This window comes from Schistocerca gregaria, chromosome 5 (assembly GCF_023897955.1).
Source record: "Schistocerca gregaria isolate iqSchGreg1 chromosome 5, iqSchGreg1.2, whole genome shotgun sequence".
NCBI classification, from domain to species: domain Eukaryota; kingdom Metazoa; phylum Arthropoda; class Insecta; order Orthoptera; family Acrididae; genus Schistocerca; species Schistocerca gregaria.
In genome coordinates this window covers 386240234-386257904 of record NC_064924.1, presented here as the reverse complement: position 1 = coordinate 386257904, position 17671 = coordinate 386240234, and the positions used below count along the sequence as shown (strand labels likewise).

Sequence of the window (17671 nt, the reverse complement as noted above, 5' to 3'; positions counted from 1 at the left end):
TGGTGAGTTGCATCTGCGAAAGACCAGAAGATGCTCCATTTCAGCTCCTGCACAGACACAAACACCAAAAAAGTCAGTCACAGCAGCATATTTGTTTTGCTGTGTTCCTGACTTCTATTCTAATGAGGGTGTTTGTGTCTAATGTATCACATTCTGTTAAGTGTGCAGCTGTGCCATGTTTATGATCATTCATATTGTTTCTTTTTTGTTCTTGTATACTTTCGGAACATGCAGTATTTTTCAGTGATCTGTTCTATGTTTTTCCCAGAGCTTGTATATTTCATGTGTCTTGATGTAGTAGGCAATAAATTTCTATAGATTTCAATTCCTGTAGCAGAGTTCCTGTGTTCCTGTTGTGCATAAATCATTGCATGTTTCTTTTTTGCATGTTCTATTTTACAATGCTCTTGTGTCTTGATCATGTCTTCTTGTGCATATGTAATGATACATGGCAATTATTGATTGATGAAGGAAGTGTGCAGTGAGGAAATTGTTTCTTAATATCCCCATCTTCTTCAACATGTCAACATATGCTTTTGAGAACAATGGCTGAAATTTTTTTTATAAGTACCTCAGACTTTCCAAGTAGTCATTTCATTTGGGTATAATCCAGGCATGATTGCAACAAGTATTTTTACTATGTAACTGTTTTCTGTGAAATGTAGGGAAGTGCTGCTTTGCTGTTTAAGTGTCTTAGCACCTTCCATTTACATAAAATCATTTTTGTAGATTTAACAATGTTTTTTTTTCTTTTTAACAGAAACTGTGTGATCTTGTCAAACAGCACCTCATAGGCTGTTATAAATAATGCCATGAAGTTTTTTAGTTTAATTACCACTTCTCTACCACCATGTGTATTAATGAATACAGTCAAAATGTATGTTATACCAACAAATGACTAGACATTCTGTTTCACCTTGTTTAACTTGACAAAGCAGAATTTACAAAAACTCAATGTACACAGCCAAAACTGCTAATTTCATTCCAGTCCAATAATCTGCATCCATGCTTCATATACCCGATCACTTTTTCAGTTACACTTACGGAACAAACAAACAATACTAAAAATGCAGAAAATACTTATCAGCTGCTACAGAAGGGCACAAAATGTACTGTAAAGCCTTCAGGAAGGGTTAGTATTCAACACTGTAGATATCACAAGCTGACAGCAAAATTATCAATTGCCTTCCCAGTATTTCCATCCCCCCCCCCCCCCCCATTAAGCTCTTAACATCACAGTATCAAAATGTGAAGTTCTCAATATTACTTTGCTTCACGATATTACTATTACCAGCACTCATCCAACTGTAATGGGATAAGACATCATCTTAAGACTCGTACAAACGTGTGTAAAACACATTTCAGATTCTTTTGGTGTTATCTTTCTGGGGATACACCAGATTCACAGTAGTATTAGTTCTAGGAAACTGCACTGATGGGGAAGAAATTCACTTAAAACGGTGAATAGCACGAGCCAAAAATGATATGGAAAATCTGCAGAAGAATCTATGTGGTTAGCCAAGCACCGCCACCACAAATGACAATGTGTCCTATGTTTAGTGACATTTACTGAAACTCACATTAAATTTAGTTATATTGCTCACAGAGAACATCTCCCAGAGCAGTGTTTATGTTGTGCACGCGTGATAAACTTCCTGTACTGAGGAAACTGATTAAAAATGATGAAAGTTAGCATCAGCATTTGGCAAGATCTAGCAAGTATTCAAGGTATGAAACATTCATTACCTTAACACAAATGAAATGGGGACTAAATGCATGTAAGTGGTTGTCATGACCCTTAGTGTACCAGAACTCACTCTGTAGCTGTCGATGTTGCAATTCAAATTGCTGGCACCAGAATACCACAAAAATGATGAGTGACTCAATTTCGCCTTTTCTACTTCTGAAACTGCACTTCTTGTATCCTTCAAAAATCAAAGGCACTCAAATTTTCCAAGGTGGTTTTTCCCATTGCAATTTTAATAGAATATGTTTCCTGGCCACCACCACCAATTTTCATTGTTACCAATGAATATTGTTAATTTCTCACCCAAAAATTCATTAGTTAAATTTCTGAACTCTCTCCTGTAAGTTTTTAACAAGCATTTTTGCTTCCCAATCTGTAGATTACTTTTAACTGCTTATATCAAAGCTGTTCTCTGACAGCCACTGGCTATTGTTTCTTATGTTTCCCCAATCAATGATTTTTCTTTAGACCAAATGAACATTGTTTTGCGCAACAGCTTTTGATCAATTTAAAATGCTGCATATTTATGAAAATTCTGCTGTTTGGAAACAGGTTCAGGCTTTTGAGCAACACTGTTACCTTAATTCCTAGATACACATCACAGTTTCTCTCCTATCTTAAAATAAATGTTTATTCCTCCAATAGAATATTTCGATATTACTGATCCTTCACAGTTGTTGCACATCTTTTACTGCAACTACTAACCATCTCCATTGAATAAACAGTTCTTATCGCACTTACCTTCATTATTCAATACAGGCTACAACAACAAATATTACTTGGTAGTGATGCTTGAAATCAGATTGTAGTTGTAGTTGGCTCCCACTTACCTATCCTTTGTTGAACAGAGTTTACTCCTTGTACAATGAATGAGTCTAACATTTAAACGAATTAAGCATTTCAGATTCAGTGCACTAAGTAATATGTACTCCCTCAACCCTTGTATGACCCTATATCCTCCATACTGGTCATGGGTAAGGTGTGTGCTACAGACACATTTGAAATGACAGGTCTCATTAGATGGTTTAGTAGATACTGTGCTGAAACTTACAAAATTCTTAGTGCACTGCTCATTGTAACACACACAATCTTGTTTCAAGCCTTGAAGGTGTCACCATTTATTTATTTATTTATTTATTTATTTATTTATTTATTCACCACATTAATGGTTCTAAAAGCTCCTCAAATCTTCCTACTTGGCAAGTATCTCAAGTATTCTGCCAAGAATTGCATGCTGGGCCTTGCATTTGCAATTCTTTGCACCCACAATTAAACCACACATGTATTACAAATTAATAGATCATTTGGCTGTCTCTTGGTGATTTGTAATGATTGGTTGGCACATAATAAAGCTATAAACCCTTTCATCAGAAGGATCAGTTTCATATAATTTAACAAAATGCCTCACAATCAACCAAGGATTATTCAATTAGGTACCACTCAGCAACACCTATGGGATAACCATTTCAATTGTGTGTACAGAACAAACATTGATACAACTGGACTATTAAAGGGAAGTAAAGAACAAGTATCTAAGACAAACACTGCAAAATTAACTGTAATATCACAATTTCAAAATTTTGGAGATACTTGCATTAGATAGGATTTTAGGAGTACTTCAAGCTACACATGTCACAGATTGCTTGCATGATATGAATTTGCATAAAGTGTGCAGGTAACATGCAATACTGGTTTCTAGATGGTATGATGAAGTCTGTAGTTTAATGAACTTTATATAAAATTGCTACTTCAATCCTACAATAGTTTGTAATATTTCCTGGTAGTAAGTTTAAATAATTAAGAATTTCTCATAATTTAACTCTTACAAAACTGAAGCACTTCAATAGTAGTGTGAGAAGCAGCATTCTGACATTTGCCTTGTAATGCCCAATTTTGGAGATACATTGGAGAGTAACTGCACTTACATTTATTTTCTTATTTACTCCACTTCATTTTTAACTTTGGCAAATGTTAGCTTGTAAATTATCTTGATTCTTCTGTCCTAAGAAGCCAATATGTTTTGTCAGTTCTACTCTGCCCGTGCAATAATGCTGATAGTAGATGCGTAGTTCACTGCACCCTATTGTGTCCACCATGTAGACGGGTGTGTCTTGGAAATCACACAGAATGACCAACAGAAAAGGCAGAATGGATGCAAAAAAGATGCAGCTTTTGCACTGCATCCATGATAAAAACAAATACCTGCACTTGATGCCACAGAACCATGAGTGATGGACACTAAAGATATGCTGCAAGTGTGTGGAATGAAAATTATAAATCATCTGGCTGCCAGTTGCAAAAATTAAATTCTGCCACTAAGATTAACAATATATTTTTAATAATTGGATCGTTAGCACCATACTGCATTACAATGGTTCTCTACCATAGTTTTAATGTTGCATACCGAGAAGCTGAAACTGTTTATATGCGATTGATTCATAAGTGAAAGTAAAAAATTCTTTTTAAAATGGAATAATCTCTTATTCGCCTATACTTCAACTAAAAAACACCACACACAGCATTTTTTATAAAATTTATGCATGTTGGGTTTTCTGCATCACACTTTTACATTGGCCTTTAACAATCTTGTCATTCTAGTGTTAATCTACACGTGACGAAGCGTGCCGACGCTGCTCCTTCCGAGCGACCACACACCTCACCTAAGTATTTTCAACTGCGGTTGGAATTCAGTCAATCGTTTATGGACCTTTTTAGCAGTCACTCTGCTAATACTATGCACGCAAATTTGCACCAATCACATTCTTTTGTGTCAGACATAATATATTGGTTGAAGTAGTCATGAATGGAACAAAAAGTTTGTGTAAAGACTTAAAGAAACAAATTTTACTATGTACTCTGGATTGATGCTGGTGATCGTCATAAAAAACTCCAATATGACGTTAACGGCGGCATCTGAAAATTTTTACCGTGCTTTAGGTTTTACAGGGAGTCTAAATACACAAGTGTACAATGTATATCACACTATCTTTGACAGTAACGAGAGATACAGATGATTTGTCGTACTATCAAAATATAACCCACACAAACATGGCGTACTGATACAGTATCAGTAGTACGTGCACAGTTTGAGTGTCTCCGATCGATCTTAAAACGCTAAGTGGGTTTGTTTATAACGAAGATGCTTCGATAAATGTAATGAGAATCGAAATCTAGCTTAATTTGATTTTGTGGGATTCATACAGTACCCGAATGCGGAGCGGTAATCTTGCGCAATGAAACAGTTCAAAATGGCCGCCACTGGGGCCCCTTTCCCGCTACCGTGATTACAGTGCTGTTGTGAAAACTTCGCTAGACTAGAATATGAAAATCGATTAATACCTCCGCATACACTGTAGTCACGAGAGAGAGAGAGCGAGAGAGAGAGAGAGAGAGAGAGAGAGAGAGAGAGAGAGAGAGAGAGAGAGAGAGAGAGTGTTGATTTGAGCGGCTGTGAGCGTTTTTCTACTGCGAGGTTCAAGTAAGTCGTTTGTTCTTTCCAAATGAATTTATAGTAATATTGTAAACAACAGGAACTAACAACGTTATTTGTTTGGCGTTAAAAGTTGTTTTTATGCCCGAAATCATTAACCTCTCCGCCATTCTTCTTACTGCTCTTTCCACGAAGTTACTATTTGCCGTAAATAAACAATTCTTTGCAAGAAAGAAGCATTTCAGCTATCCCTCAGGCTGTGCATTAACATTTTCTTCTTCGAAACGAATTTCACTTCTGAACAAACTTATTTTTTGCTATTTGTTATTGCAAAATACAGGTGGCAAAAACCACGAAGGAAGTACTTTAGCGTGTGCAATGAATTATTCAAAACACAGATACTCCTGTGCGTGATGTGATAAACAAGCTACGTGACAATAACTCTGCGCCCAGTAATGCAACGAATAACGGAATGGCCAGGATTCTGCGTCACCAGCGAAGGCCTATTTCCACCGTCGCAGCCTCGTGCTTTGAGTCCTTTCAGCGTGTCTAATTTTGTACCCGCAAGACAGGTCTCACCTTTTCAAGTGAAGCCTGGCTGTCAGCGGTGAACGCTTTGGCACCGAAAATTTCCTGCCACATCGCTTATTCATAGCTGTTGTGAGACTACTATACCTCTCAGTATTTTAACATGGAGCATATACGAATTCTTATACTACAAATGAAGTTGCTCTAATAACCATAAAATCTGGCATTTGGCTACCCACAACTCAGTCAGCAGAAACAACTGGCAAAGCAGAGTGATATATGTATACCGTAAATCGTTTCGCGACGGATTTGTTGTATGAAATGTGTGTCCTAGTGTTGATTCTCTGTAATAACCCAAGGTTTCGAAAATATCCACCATTGTCTTCGTCAGCAAATCACCAAGCTGTTTTAGCAGTATAGGATGAAAAGTTCACACAGATGTAAATGAGATCAGCATGCACAGAAGTTCGGCTGCAATCTGAGATGATACTGGCACCTATAATGGTACATCTGCAGCGTCTGTTTCCATCAGAATGTGCAAGGCTACTACAAATGAATCATTCGTCTTTGAATTCCGAAGTATTACCTGTACAAATATGACAGACGCATGAACTGCGCCCACCGGTTGTTGTTACGAGGGAATAAATCGCGCATGTAAAGACAACTGTGCGTTGTTATTGATAACTTCAGCGACACTGGTTTTATTTGTAAACAGCGAAGTACCGGTCGAATGAGTGTAGCACATGGAACCGTGGAGAGGACGAGGAAAAGTTTCGTACGCAGATCAAAATAATCAACTGTCTGCATAAGCCATGAACTTTGAATACCGCAGCAAAATTTTGTGACAGATAATTTGCTGCCGTCTGCAGCTCTTGCAGCACTTAAAACCAGAAGGATTACGTCCGGCAACCTTCAATTCTGCATCTTAACGCAAGTAGCACATTTCGTCTCCAGGCTGATATTCAGTGACTAAGCACCTTCCATTTTTATGGATAATAGTCAACTGCCACAACGTCAGAATTAAGGCACTGAACATCCTCATGAAATTGCGGCGCACGGATAGTTTCGCAGAAGGTTGAAGTTTTCTGTACAATGCCAGACACGAAGCCGCAGGAATAGTTTTTCTCCTATGCGAAGATTGATGGTTACCTCTTACCTTGGTATGTTGCAACTAAAGACTGTTTCCACGACTGACTGCCTTTCCAAAAATTTCGTCTTCCAATGAGACGGGGCCCAACATCATTGGATCGTTGATGTTTGTCGCTACCTAAAAGACGAACTTTCGCATCACTAGAATGGACACAGATAAGAAAATGTGCCTGTTCCCTTGGTCTTCCAAGGTTGCCTGACCTTACGCATTGTTATTTTCTTTTGGGGGCAAACGTGCTTTGAAGATCAGTTTAACATAATGGATAGTTTCCACAAAATAATTTATAAAATGAATATTAGCAAAATAAAATAAAGGTAAAGTAGTCTAACGAAATCTGACAATGCAGAGAAAATTACACTCGAAATGTGCTACTAGAAGTAGCTGATTAAGTTGACTGTCTCTGCTTCGGCAGAATATAATTGACAGTGCCCGAAGCAGAGAGAACGAAAGACAGACGGCCAACAACGAGAAAAGCGTTTAAGGAAAGGACAAATCTGGTAACACCAAGCTAATTTAAGTGTTAAAAATTCTTTCTTAAGCTATTTGTTTTATATGTAGCTCTCTACAAGAGAGCAACTTGGGCGGTAAACAATTCAGACCACAAGAAAACAGAAGCTTTGGAAATCTGCAAAAGATCCATGCTCGGATTAGGTGGTTAGACTTGAAAATTAATGAGTAGGTATTGAATCAAACTAGGGTTCAATCAAATTTACGGCGCAAGTTTACTAAAAGGGATTTTCTGATTATACTCATTGTGACAATCAATTTACTGTTATGGAAAGAAGTCTGGGGTGGAGAGGTAGCAGCGGCGAGAGAGACGCCTGACTCTAGTAAGCATGTTCAAATGGAAGTAGGCCACAGAAGTTAGATTAAGATACTGGCCATAATGCAAGCTAGCTCGTATCTACAGCAATACAATCTTCTAACTGGAAGCACGAACATCTACTGCTTTGGCAATGGGAAATTGTATTTGAAGAACCAATTTTTTCGAACTCAACCTGTTCACAAGATCTGGCACCCTCTGCCTTCCAGCCAGCCTAAAGTGATAATGAAAGATGTAATCGGTTCTCAGAAAACACGTTTGTGAAAGTGCACTGGCATACTTTGGCGCAACGTCGAAAAATAAAAGTTAATTAGGACCTAAAAGAGTCTCAAGTGGATGATTTCACACTATCCTCTTCCCTTGAAAAGAAAATGGCAATGAAATGCTCTCTAATTTCGTCATTTTTTGACATTCAAAGGCACCTTCTCTTAAGGAAAGCGAACAATTGAGCATAAAAACTGCACCAGCTGTTGGCCGTCAGCTAGTATTGCAGATTCTGAAATTAGTTCGTTCGGCAACGAATAGAAGCCCCAGCAGAGAGAGAGAGAGAGAGAGAGAGAGAGAGAGAGAGAGAACAACCATTCACGTGCATTTCGATAAGTACTACCTAAATAACCATAATCTTAGCTCATTTCTGACCATGTGTCAGCGTCGATCATTAGTAGTGCAAAGTCTCCAGTGCAGTCCTAACGATTGTTTTCTCTTTCCTAAAATACTTGTACGTATTCTAAGGGCCAACAAGGTACTGACAAATCGTGATACTTAGTATGTACTTGCGAACAAACTAATGAGCTAAAACATTATGGCAACTGCCCATCGCAGAATTTAATGCCGCATGGTGGCGTTGCAGGCACTTTATGCGGCTATGAAATTATATAAGTAGAGGATAGGGGAACTTCACAATTGTAGTAACGACACGGGCCGGAAATAGATGACACTGGTTGAAGGACGACGAAACCATGAATAGGCGGAAAGATTGTTTTAGGGCGCAAAAAGAACTTTAGTCATACGCGCCCACATCAAGACCGTAGAGCACTAAGATAGAAAGGGGAGTTAAAATGACTAAACGCTAAGCCCACTCGACGGAAGCAAAGGCAGCTAAAACAGGGACTTTCAGAAAGGTCCATAAAATACGCCAGAGAGAAACAAATATCCTGAAGTGAAGATTAAATGTCCTTCGCCGTATTGCTACGATGGATAAAAAGAAAAAACGCGGTCGACAGTCCACGCGTCTTTCGCTAAAACGACCGATAACTCACGCGGCATACATAAATTAGAATGTAAGTGGTTAAAGAAAGGGCATTCCGTCAGGAAATTGCGAACCGTCAGAGGTTGAGGACAATGAGCACAAGAAATGGTGATGCCTAAAGAGACAGTGTCCAATACTCAACCTAGTTAAAATGGTGATTTCGAGGCGAGAGGAGGTCGTCCAAGCCCCTGGAAGAGGATTAATTCCCCGAAGCTTGGCCCATGAAGGAAGGGCCAGTGGTGATGCCAAAGTGACACCACCTGCTAATAGACGGCAACACAAAGATCGTCGGAGTGAGTGGAAGGACTAGCGGGCTGAGGTAAGAGACTGCAGCCTTGGCAGCAGCGTCAGAGGCTTTGTTTCCCGTCGACAAACTTTACCAGGAACCCACTAACATCACAGATGTTCCACCAAGAGTGAGCCAGTGACAGCTTTCCTGGACCCTTTGCACTACGGGGTGGACAGTGTACAGCATACTAAGGCTATGAACGGCATGGAGTGTCAGAGCAGACGACGCAATTGTAAAGACTGCACGCTGGATGTACTGCGTGGGCTGATCAGGGTGAAGAGTTCTGACTTAAATACTCAGCAGTGTTCCGGAAGTAGATACCAAAACCGTCGTTACCAATGACTACGGTCAATACGATGGCCATACCTGCACACAAAGTTACCGTTGCGACGTTTCATGTGAAGGTCGTGAAACTTACGGCGATAGAGCGAGGATGGAGCTAACGAAGGCCAAGGTGAACATGGGCCGCCGCACGAAGCCAAGGCGGTCAAAGGTTTAAACCCATCGGGAAAATGGCAGGAAGCGCGAAATTAAACTGCCGGAGCAATAGCCGAAAGCGAACTCTAGGAGGTAACAGAAGAGGAACGCGACCCACATTGGCAATCAAAGGAGTCATCAAAGAAGCATAGGATGCGTGATCAGGAATAGAAGACAAACGGCACGCGTTATCTGCCGAGGAGAAAGTCACTGTGGTATGACAGTGTTTGTTCGGCGGCTTCGGCATATAGACACTCAACCGGGCTAGTGTAAAAGGCGCTAGTGGCCAAACGGATGCCACAATGGTGGATAGTACTGAGACCGCGTAAGAGGGACGGACGTGCAGATGCGTAAACTGAACACCTATATTCTAGTTTCGAACAGACAATGGACCAACGGACAATGGACCGGTACAAATGGAAACAGGTGGTCCTATCCGCTCCCCAGAAAGTACCGCTGAGGATACTTAGGACAAGGACATTGTGGAACCGCGTACTGCGGGCGGCCAGGTAAGACATTTGGGAGGGCCAAGTTAGTTTCCTATCGAGCTTGAGCACCAGGAATTTCGTAGTTTCAACGAACAGATGAGCAACAGGCGCGAGATGTATAGACGGTGGAAGAAACCAAGTCGCTAGAAATTCATACAAATTGTTGTCAATGGAAAAGCGAAAACGATTGTCGAGGAGTAAAGACGAATGAGACATCGCTGAAGACGCCGCACAAGGAGAGAAGTCTGGAGCATGCAATAGATCGAAAAAATCATCAACGAAAAGGGATCTGGACATGTCCGGCGGAAGACAGGCCATTATAGGGTTAATTGCGAAAGCAAAGAGGGCACGCTCGGTACGGTATACGTATCTTGGAAAATTCCGTCTTTTAAAAATTCCTGAAGCAAAAGCAAACGGGACACGCTGCCATCGAAGCTCCACGTGTATATAAGTACGGAGGAGACGAGTCCTCCAGGAAGTGTCGTGGTCTTTCTCCAATTCGAACACGGCCACAGCCTGGTATTTCTGCAGAAAACTATTCATGACATAGGTTGACGAAGTGACGAGATTGCCAACCGCACAACGGCGCGCTCGATATTCACACTGCGCAATGGTTAGTATGTGCCTATACTTACCACCACCTTGCAAACACAGCTGGTGAGCGAAATGGTGTGATAACTAGAGGGAAGGTGTTTGTCCTTACCAGTCTTTGGTATGGGTACGACTGTATGGGGAACGTGCCCTCTGACCACATGCGATTGTATGTATGAAGGAGAAAGTGTTTGCCCGCAAGAGAAAGAAGCTACAACATCTGAATGTGAACATCGTCCGGCCCTTGGGCGGTGGATGGGGATGAAGTGAGTATGATCTAGCTCATAGTGAAGGCGGCGTTGTAGCACTCAAGCTTCTCAGAAGAGCAGGATATCGCCCGAGTTTCCTCGCTTCAATTACGCCTGCACTGTGCACAGGATCATCGCGATCGGACTATTGATCAATTGAACCGTGTCACCTGGCCGGATAATCATGTCTGCCACACCAGATCGATTATCATGCCGTGATAAGCCGTTGCCAGTGGAAACTATTACTCGAAATATGCGCCGCAACAGCTTTGAATTGCTTGAACTTTGAGGGCCACCACTATAACTTCATGTCTGAACGTCTTCGCCAACAGAGAAGCCATCTTCCAGTAGGGTAACTGTCCGCGTCTCTAAGTCACCTTCGTGCTACAATGGTTTGAAGAGCATGATAGGTAACTCGCGTCGCCTCACATGAACCCGATGGAACACATCTGGGATGCTATCCACAAACCAACGGTTCGTAGTTTACAGGAATTACGTGAACTGTGCGTGGACATCTCGTGCCACACATCTCCGGAAACCTATCAACGGCTTACCGAATCCATGCGTTCCAAAATCGGGCCAATACACTACTCAGTAGGTTGCCATGTTTTGGTTCACCAGGACGTTACAGGGCCAGCTTTTGCAAATTTCGGTCGTAACATTAAGTCTACTGAGAACAGATGTTCAGTATCAATTTTTTCAATCATTGTATTATCTTAGCTCAGTCTTTTTACTCAGCAGTTTCTTGCCAACTGCTTTTAAAATAATTAGGAAACCACCAGCCGTCATCAGATACTGGGAGTAGCACATACTTTCCCAATAAATAAATAGAAAACATACCTGGCTGACAGTAAATCCAGCTTTACTACGTACTTCACATGGAAACACAGGAAACCGTCAAATTTTAATAACGTTTTGATGTTACATTCTGTCGTTTATCATTGTAATTTAGAATTTATTACGAATTTGATAAATCTGCTTGGCAAAAAAATAAATTACCTCTGCAGCTCTTCCCATTTATGTAGTTCATCACTTTGATTTCCTTCCATCGTCTGGATTCAGTGTCGCCCACAACAGAAACTACGGAAAGATGATGACGGGCTCGCTAGCCGTTGTGAGGAGAAACAACGTACGATTTCTGAAGTAATCGAGAAGTCATTAGGCGACACAAATATTTATCTGGACGTATTTCTTGAGCCTTCACGGCAACAATACCTGTGGTTACCACAATGACTTCAACAGGGAAGATTTTGAAACTATTTCAACGATACTACTACTACTACTACTACTACTACTACTACATTTCAGCCGCTATTGTTACAAAATCAACAACGTTAAACTGGCCCTTCACGCGGTGGCCGTCTGGTACGATCAGAGCGTGTGCCTTGTCCTCACATTAGGGTTGCCTAGATAAAATGAGCACATTGTTGGCACCATTACCTATGTTTTGCGCTTACACAATGACCGATGTGACGAGCGCGAAAATACTGACAGCGCTCTGAGAATTCCAAAAACAAGTGCCGATTTCCTCCGCAACCAGCAGCACCGCTACAATGGGGTCAACATATCGTGCTCGAACTGCAGGGGAGGTATGTCGGCTCTATTCGCTACAGATTGGATGCAGCAAGCTGCTCAGTGCATCCACATAATTCTCCGATGTGGAAAGAACTGTGCATTTCCTACAAGCTTCAGGTGAAATAGCCTTTCCTAAGACGTTTGAAAATATGAGCAGTATCCCAAAGCTGCTTTGTATTCCTGCGAATGCTGAAACGTATGTTGATACTACATAAAACTGGGGGAGAACACGTTATGTCCGCTTAGGGAATCGTCCGTGATTATTTGGTGCACTTTTGTGAAAGCATTTACAGAATTCAAAAACCAAAATAAATGAGATCACAATTTGAACTATGATTTTTATGACGTCTCTATGCATTTTACTCGCGTCACTACCTAGAATAGCCAATCTAACTTGTTTCTACATAGAGATGGAGTCAATTTACGTAGTATGATAAGTTCCACAATCTGATATTGCTTTGGATTGACACTATTCCTACTAGGATACCGTCAAATAGACAATTTTAATTCATCTGCGACTGCTTCCTGTTACCTCCATATTTGAATCCCAATTTGTGTAGTGAAAGTTACTGTGGTTGTCCAGGTTGTAATAAAACTGTGCGTATCGAAAAATGACGCCCTGATGTAACATCAAAATGAGAAACAAGTATTTGCGAAGAAACAAACCAACCCCAAAATCTCAATAGAAAAAAGATACGGTACAGCTAAAACTGCGAGTTTATCAAGACTAACGGCGAACCATGCCTGCGCTTCCCTCCTCCCCCCCCCCCCCCAAGATACACAATAAAAAATCTGTATTATTTCATATAAATTTTGACTACAAAACTAGGGATTTTTATTTTTAAGCTTGAGACTCTCAAGATAGACAAACTACCAGCAGAAAGTATACGAACAAAGATTTCAGAAACAGCTTTAAACGATGACGACTCTTTGAATATACAACAAGCCCCTTTGTATCGCTCCGTGGGGATCGTGAGTGCAAGATTAATTACAGGACACAGGCATTTAAACACTCATTCTACCAGAGTTTCTTGCGTGAATGAAATGGGAAAGACCCTAGTAACTGGTATTGTGGGACGTACCCCCTAACATGTACGTGGCAGTGGCCCTTACAACATAGGTGTACACTGGTGCAGACACTACATATTCAACAACCTGGTTAATTATAGTCTGATAAAAATTACTTTATAGTTTGCACGTCACGCGTTGGATCTGGGTACCTCCAATCAGAGCAATTCGGTGTCACATACAGAGCTATAATAACCAAACAGATCGGCTTACATTACGTAAGTAATGAACGACATAGTGCGAAACAAAAATCCATCGTTGCATCAAACTGAGTGGAGGATGGGAGGTTGGCCTTCGTCAAATGCTGCAAATTTTTTTATATCTAAATGTAATCAAAATTCTATCATTCTTATCCAATTAATTGGTTTTAATGTATTTTTGTATTTCTAATACTTTGCCACATTTTCATCATCGTATTGACTAATTGCTCTTTTTTTCCTATTGCTCTTTTTCGTTTTGGACTACCTGTGTCGCTTATAATCTGCAATCAAGTGCCAACCACGATTGCTCATCGATTTGTAACGCAGAATCTTATGTAGACAGTGTTAGAACAGTTTCAAGTAATCAACTATAGTGAAAAATAACTATTTGCTTTTAGCGCTCTTACAGGTTAGCTTTAGTCGCCGTGAAGGACGCAATATTTTAGCTCTGCCCCAGATTGTTGACAGTTTTCTCGGATACATTTCACACTACTAGATTGTGGTTAGGTTAGGACATGAGTTTAAATTCAGGGCTCTAAACAGCGTCGAATGCCGCAGTTCAGCTACCGACAGAGCACCTTGTGTTCCCATCATACATTACGGTGGCCGCTTCCAACACAACACTACTCCGCGTTACAAATCACAACAAGAAACAGCACATGTTAAGTGACTCGCCATTTGTCGCCTATAACCGACCGGCAGTCTATGTGGCAGCAATTTAGCGGCAAGTGACATTCTTCATCTGTCAGGTAACTTTAATGGGACTACAATTTTATCAACCTAGAATTTGGTTTCACATATACACTTACTACTTTCATTATTACTATTTGGTGATTAATTATCTAGAAAAAGATTAAACATGTTAAAGATATTGCGCGCAAATATTTCGAAAGTGTCATGTTTAACGCGGTTGAAAACTTAGTACACTTAACGATATTACGTAATTCATACTTCTGTGGAGTAGAGGTAACATCGCTACTTTTATGGCAAGGATTACCGCATATTCAAATTCAACTTTTGCTTGGCTTATTCTTACTACGTTATACAGTTGCTAACGTTTTATTCGTTACCACCACATTTTTGTTAATCAGAGCTCAATTTCACGTTGTTCAGCAGCAAAATGTAGTGATTCTTTTTCTAAAATCTGTTTAGTCAACCGAAAAACAATACCAATGTAATTCGAGAAACTTGATAAAAATTAAAACCGCTCTGCTTTGGCTGTACACACTTACGTCCCGGTCACTCTCTGTTCCAAATGAGCAAAAGCTGTGCTGTTGGGTCACCCAAGGTTCCGCTGCTCTCGTTGACATTTCACTTATTCCGACACAAGGAAAGATGATTTATTTATTCTAAATAACAACTCATTTTCATATAATGACCTGTTCATTTAAAAAATTAAATTACAGGCAGGCAAAGAAAAAAATCAATATTTCTAAAATTATTACTGCCCGTAATATTAAAATCCAGTCCAGCCTTTGGCCAGAACTTCTGTCTGTGGGGTGAGACTCGTGCGCTGGGGCCAGCAGCTACACCCCCCCCCCCCCCCCATTGGCGGGCCTGGAAGATCGATGCAGCATGTGGCCGGGGGCTTGCCACTTGGCAGGGGTCAACTCCAAACACTGCTCTCATTATCTCGTGCTTGTACTCAGAGGAGCAGCAAGTTTATGGAAAACTTGCCAGAAAAGAAACATTTACTCCTCTACTTGCACCAATCAAGAAACAATTACCAGTACCAGTTACGACTTCTCTCGGCTGATTCATCAAAACTTACTGCTTGACAATAGCAACTTTGCAAAGGTTTGCAACTGTCTAACTCTGTATTGCACAGCAATACAGATTCCGCAGACTTTAGGCAGCCAACAAAGTAGTGAAAATAACGGTCTTACATAAATACCAGTGCAACGCGAAAAATCGGATAACCAAGTTGGAAGGATTAAAGTCTATGTAGTAGAAGAATCCAGAACGCATTATGGTAGTTTAGAAACTAAATTATTTTTTGTGGTTCTAAATTGCATTCTTGTTACTCATTTAAATTATTCCAGGGACTATGCAAAATGGGATGAAACAGCCACTGTTAAAGGTTTGCTGTTTTTTACTTGATAGCTGATATTAGTAGCTTGAAGAGCAAGCATATACATGCAATAAAACTCAGAATCAAATGTAAACTAATTGCAACTTTGAAAGACACTGAAAACTCTACTGAAATTGCACACTTTAATAAAATTAAAGATTTACTTTAAAGAGACAATGATGGCCAGTGAAATCCATTTTTTAACAGTAAGATACAGCATAAGGCAAAATTATTTCATTTTGAAACAAATACTAGCTGTGGACAAAAGTTTTAAAATTAACAACTGTGAACCATTGTATATATAGCGTCATCAAATTTTAACTTTCATTTTATAGAAGTAATACTAATCTGGCCGTCTGAATAATGATTTAATAGCTGGGCACTACAATTTAGCTAGAGTCAGCAACAACCTCCTAAATCATAAAAATTGCGGTATTACTGATGTTTTTATCGCCCATCCTTAAAATGAAAGAGCCATGTGTCCGAACTATGGAGTGTTCCAGTATATGATTTGTCTGTAAGCGGCGAGGAATTAGAATGCATCATATGGTACTTACCCCTAAATGTTAGTTCCAGAAAAAGAAATCAAACCTACCACAAATCTGATGGGGAATAGATACCTCACTGTACACGAAACTAAGTACTTACTACCGTGGCGACCGAGCCTACTCGTCAACATCATCATCCCAATTAGCAACATATGCAGTGCTTCACCACAAATTAAAGTGGCAGAATACAAGCTCCAATGATCAAGCGTTTAGATAATATTTTTTTGGCACACGTCGGAAGAGACGTTAGCAGTTTATGTAAGCGTAGTTTCCAGGCAACAGCTGGCGCAGTGAACCTAGTACAGAATGGTAAACGAGTGTATTTACGTGTATTTCCCTATGAGGAAACTTATTTTTATTTTCAATTCTCCTTTACTTGCACTGAAAATAAGACCGAATATTACTAAATATGTTTTATTCATTCATATCTTCATAAAACGCATGAAAAGGCAAAGGAAAACTTGCGATGACAAATAGTTTTGAAAATGGGTTGTACTTGCAGCGTCCACGAGGTCTCTGCAAGTAACGTTCCAAGACGGGGTTGTAGTGCACAGAACTCCCGTTCTGTTTCATTCTGACCTTCGAGCTCCCCTGTCAGCTGCACGCGTAAAATAAGTTTCCCCGTTTTCACGACGAAAATCCCAGAATGTGTAAAACAGTAAAAAATAAGGGAATCTGATTTTGTATACGAAGTTCTCTTATGCGCCTTACAGTCCCTTCCTAGCAATTTGCAATCCCAAATTTTCCCTGTCATGCATTTTATGAAAATAATATGCCCAGTATTATCTGCAGTATAAATAACGACAATAGAAATAAAGTCTCCACAGAGGGTCTGGATTCCAGGGTCCTCTGATCACCGTTCTGTATTATTTCCGCCGATTCGACCGCTGCCTGAAAAGTACGCTAATATGAAACTATGTCTCGCCCTCCCCGCGTCTGACGGGCTATATTGTCAAACTCTTTCTTTCTGGCCACGCCCTGCATATGTCATTAATCTGTACTAAATCCGTGATGAGTAGTTTCAGTCTCCTTCCAAGTGCAAAATTAAATGGAAACAGGAACATCAATAGTGGGATGTAATTTACTCATTTTTTGCAGGGAGACAATTGTTAAACATAATTTCGTTAATGGTCTTAAGCTCAACATTTACTCAATCTCAATGTTTGACCACACTGTAAGTACGTTAACT

At 40.2% G+C, this 17671-nt stretch overlaps 1 protein-coding gene across 2 annotated transcripts in view; it reads right to left on the bottom strand.

Moving 5' to 3' along the window:
• Positions 1–17671, bottom strand: part of LOC126273040 (heterogeneous nuclear ribonucleoprotein L) — a 172188-nt gene that overhangs the window by 45209 nt on the left and 109308 nt on the right. The window lies entirely within an intron of this gene.